General features: G+C 53.0%; 1 non-coding gene and 1 pseudogene across 1 annotated transcript; both read left to right on the plus strand.

Moving 5' to 3' along the window:
- The first annotated feature begins 352 nt into the window (after positions 1–352).
- LOC143154528 (5.8S ribosomal RNA) lies at positions 353–507 on the plus strand. Its single transcript, XR_012994147.1, has one exon. It is a non-coding gene; the product is annotated as a 5.8S ribosomal RNA (ribosomal RNA).
- Positions 508–2,042: 1,535 nt separating this feature from the next.
- LOC143154541 (large subunit ribosomal RNA) overlaps positions 2,043–5,000 on the plus strand; it is a 6,763-nt pseudogene continuing 3,805 nt past the window's right edge.

Genomic DNA, 5,000 nt, shown 5'->3' on the forward strand with positions numbered 1-5,000 from the left:
GAAGTTGGGACGAAAGACCGATTCGAGCCGGCTGCGAGTCCTTTTTCGAATCTGGACGCTCCCACGTGCGTTCGTCAGCTCAATCGGTGAGGACTGTGGTTCCTTTGATCGGGATTATCCCCGCGGTTCCACATCCCACGATTCATGATGGTTTTTCAATGTACTTTGCACCCGGCCGTCGAATGATTCGCGTTCATGTGCGCGAACTTTCGACGTGTTCCGTCAGTCGGGACTTTGTGTCGTCAATTTGGCGACGCCCAAGCCTCCTTCTTTCTACGTTTGGTCGGAGGCGCGGGCATCGATTTTCAAAACTAGAACCAAAGAGAATTTAAACGCAAAATTGCATAACGATTACCCTGAACGGTGGATCACTTGGCTCGTGGATCGATGAAGAACGCAGCTAATTGCGTGTCAACGTGTGAACTGCAGGACACATGAACATCGACATTTCGAACGCACATTGCGGTCCACGGATAAAATTCCTGGACCACGCCTGGCTGAGGGTCGTTCACATAACCTAATACTGCTTGCGTTGCTATCCAATCCCCGCCGTCGTTTCCGGAGAGAATGGAAACGTTTCAGAGTCGGGTGTGTACGGAGATGCTTACGTACGAGCGAAAGATGGGCAGTTCGTTGGCGATTGTCGCGGACGTGCGAAAATAACGATTTGCCTGCGCGTCTCCATATGTAATCGTTCGGACTCGCGAGAGTGTTGCGGCGTCGCGCGTCGACTTAATACGACCGCCCGTGAACACCGCTCCCTACGATTACTTTGAAGTTTGCGCGCGCATATATTCGTCTTTCGCCCGAATCGAATTTTGCCGCGCTCCCAACGTTGCCTGAAATGATTTTTACGTCGAGAAAGGAACACGAATCGAGAGACTAATAGAGGACAAAAATGAATCACCCCACCACGTGAAATGTGGCATTTGTTAATAGTCGTCGTTCGCACAGCCCCAGGGATTTGTCGGCCAGCGGGGGTCGTCGTTGCCCGCGATGTCACATCAAATTTACCGCGACCACTATCGAGGGAGGTCTTTATCTTCGAACGTTGAAGACTTCGGCCACGTTCGTCGAATCGAATTTTTGACCCGTCGATGTGGTTCGTTTGGTAAGAGATATGCTCGTGCGTGCAAACGTTTCTGAACCTTCGGTGCTGTACTTAAAATCCTCTTTGGAGCGGCTCGAACGCAACGACAAACTTTGCCACAATGAAGGGAAACTGCTGAAGGGAAAGCGAGAGGTTGGTCACCCCATGTCTCTGTTGTCGATCGTGAGACCGCGCGTATAACCGGTCGTCCAGTCCACGACAACTTTTTCGAATTCATCTCGGACTTGCTAACACCGGGTTCTCTTATCCTCCTCCTCCTTCTCTTCGTTCTGCTCTGGAGAATAGGAGTCAGATCGAGAGTGAGCGAGAGAGGGGAAGAATAAGTAGAATCGAAGTCGACGCGTGTTAGTAGTATTCCTTTAGTATGTTTTACTGGAAAAGCAACGGACGGACGTTAAAATTTCAACCGGTTAAACGTCTAGCGAGCGTTTCGCATCGAATTTCAATTAGAGAGACACTTTGGCGAGGTGCTTGAAAATCTCTCCTTGTCACCGAGAAAACAGCAGGCTTCCTTTTCTTCGGTTCAACGCGAAGAACTCTCTCAATCGACAGAACCATGTAAGCGTCACCGATGGGATTTTGCGTCGGGCGACGCCGTACGTGTGGGAATGCGGTGAAAAGAAAAGAATCTGCGTGAGAGATAGGGAGAAAATGCTCGTCGAGCGCGTTACTGAGGGAAGGAATAAGACCTCTCGTTCGCGCCCCGACGTCGTTTCCCCACTCCTCGCTCGTTCTTCTTTTACACCCGTCCACGTCGGCGTATATCCCCGCCTACCCTGGTACGCGAGCGAACAACGATTGAAGAGAGAGGATCATCATCGCGTATGCAACTGCAGAACACGTCGAGTTGGGACGAAAAGATTGTGGCGCCTTGCTCTCTTTGATTCGGCGTCGTTGCCTTTCGCTGTTAAAGAAAAACACGTTTGTTTGACGACCTCAGAGTAGGCGAGATTACCCGCTGAATTTAAGCATATTACTAAGCGGAGGAAAAGAAACTAACAAGGATTTCCTTAGTAGCGGCGAGCGAACAGGAATGAGCCCAGCACTGAATCCCCGCGGTATTGCCGCAGGGAAATGTAGTGTTCAGGAGGATCCGCTTATCCCGTGACGTCGAACTGAGTCCAAGTCCAACTTGAATAGGGCCATTTACCCACAGAGGGTGCCAGGCCCGTAGCGACCAGTACGCGTTTCGGGAGGATCTCTCCTTAGAGTCGGGTTGCTTGAGAGTGCAACCCTAAGTGGGTGGTAAACTCCATCTAAGGCTAAATATGACCACGAGACCGATAGCGAACAAGTACCGTGAGGGAAAGTTGAAAAGAACTTTGAAGAGAGAGTTCAAGAGTACGTGAAACCGTTCAGGGGTAAACCTGAGAAACCCAAAAGATCGAACGGGGAGATTCATCGTCAACGAAGCTGGCCCCCGTTGGTGCGCGATAACCCGAATGGGCCTTCCTGGTCCCATGAAGGGGTTACACCACCTTTGGGTGAAGTCCGGTAACGTAGTCGTGCACTTCTTCCTTAGTAGAACGTCGCAACCCGTTGTGTGTCGGTCTACGGCCTGAGCTGCATTGCCTGTCGCGGCGCCTTCGTACGCTCGCGGCAGAGGCTCGGTCGCCCGACCGGCTGCACGACGGTACTCTGACGGTATCGGGCCGCAACCAATCCATTCTTGAAATGTGTGTGCGTCGGGCCCGCCGCAAGCTCGGACAGTTTACCCGGAGACGACGGATCTGAATGCCGTCCCCGGGCCTGGCCAGCTGTTAGCAGGCGGTGTCCTTGGACTGGCCAAGCTTTGAATTACCGGTTGGCGACGCTACTGCTTTGGGTACTCTCAGGACCCGTCTTGAAACACGGACCAAGGAGTCTAACATGTGCGCGAGTCATTGGGAGAAGTAAACCTAAAGGCGCAATGAAAGTGAAAGTCGGCCTTGCGTCGACCAAGGGAGGATGGGCCGCTTACGTATCGGCCTCGCACTCCCGGGGCGTCTCGTTCTCATTGCGAGAAGAGGCGCACCCAGAGCGTACACGTTGGGACCCGAAAGATGGTGAACTATGCCTGGTCAGGACGAAGTCAGGGGAAACCCTGGTGGAGGTCCGTAGCGATTCTGACGTGCAAATCGATCGTCGGAACTGGGTATAGGGGCGAAAGACTAATCGAACCATCTAGTAGCTGGTTCCCTCCGAAGTTTCCCTCAGGATAGCTGGCACTCGCTCGTTCCTCCGCGAACGCATGCGAGTTTCATCTGGTAAAGCGAATGATTAGAGGCCTTGGGGCCGAAACGACCTCAACCTATTCTCAAACTTTAAATGGGTGAGATCTCTGGCTTGCTTGGATCATGAAGCCACGAGATATTTTGAATCAGAGTGCCAAGTGGGCCAATTTTGGTAAGCAGAACTGGCGCTGTGGGATGAACCAAACGCAGAGTTAAGGCGCCTAAGTCGACGCTTATGGGATACCATGAAAGGCGTTGGTTGCTTAAGACAGCAGGACGGTGGCCATGGAAGTCGGAATCCGCTAAGGAGTGTGTAACAACTCACCTGCCGAAGCAACTAGCCCTGAAAATGAATGGCGCTGAAGCGTCGCGCCTATACTCCGCCGTCAGCGGCAAGTGGGGAGGGACGTGTCACTCCCGGGTGACCGTCCTCCATAAAGCCCTGACGAGTAGGAGGGTCGCGGCGGTGTGCGCAGAAGGGTCTGGGCGTAAGCCTGCCTGGAGCCACCGTCGGTGCAGATCTTGGTGGTAGTAGCAAATACTCCAGCGAGGCCCTGGAGGACTGACGTGGAGAAGGGTTTCGTGTGAACAGCCGTTGCACACGAGTCAGTCGATCCTAAGCCCTAAGAGAAATCCTATGCAGATGAGGTGTCCTAAAATAATGAAACATCGTACAAACAGAAACATAAAAGAGACACACACCCATTGGGCGAAAGGGAATCCGGTTTCTATTCCGGAACCCGGCTGCGGAACCGCTTACCATTCGGGCCCTCGTAAGAGTGTTCGTCGGGGTAACCCAAAATGACCTGGAGACGCCGTCGGGAGATCCGGGAAGAGTTTTCTTTTCTGTATAAGCGTTCGAGTTCCCTGGAAACCTCTAGCAGGGAGATAGGGTTTGGAACGCGAAGAGCACCGCAGTTGCGGCGGTGTCCGGATCTTCCCCTCGGACCTTGAAAATCCAGGAGAGGGCCACGTGGAGGTGTCGCGCCGGTTCGTACCCATATCCGCAGCAGGTCTCCAAGGTAAAGAGCCTCTAGTCGATAGATTAATGTAGGTAAGGGAAGTCGGCAAATTGGATCCGTAACTTCGGAATAAGGATTGGCTCTGAGGAGCGGGGCGTGTCGGGCTTGGTCGAGAAGTGAGTCTGGCTGACGTGCCGGGCCTGGGCGAGGTGAACGGTATCATTACTGTTACCGGGATCCGATCTCGGTCCCGTGCCTTGGCCTCTCACGGATCTTCCTTGCTGCGGAGCTTCTGTGGCGTTTGACGTCGCGGTCGTTTCTTCGGCCGTCATTCAACACTCAGCTCAGAACTGGCACGGACTAGGGGAATCCGACTGTCTAATTAAAACAAAGCATTGCGATGGCCCCCAAGAGTGTTGACGCAATGTGATTTCTGCCCAGTGCTCTGAATGTCAACGTGAAGAAATTCAAAAAAGCGCGGGTAAACGGCGGGAGTAACTATGACTCTCTTAAGGTAGCCAAATGCCTCGTCATCTAATTAGTGACGCGCATGAATGGATTAACGAGATTCCCTCTGTCCCTATCTACTGCCAACTTCAACGTCAAAAAGGCTGACTGGGAAAACTTCGGTCGGAACATTAGGGCCCGATTCGACGCGGGCCTGAAGTTACGGCTATCTACCGAAGACCCGGACACCGCGGCAGGCCTCCTCAC

Source organism: Ptiloglossa arizonensis, unplaced genomic scaffold, assembly GCF_051014685.1.
Source record: "Ptiloglossa arizonensis isolate GNS036 unplaced genomic scaffold, iyPtiAriz1_principal scaffold0190, whole genome shotgun sequence".
Lineage (NCBI taxonomy): Eukaryota > Metazoa > Arthropoda > Insecta > Hymenoptera > Colletidae > Ptiloglossa > Ptiloglossa arizonensis.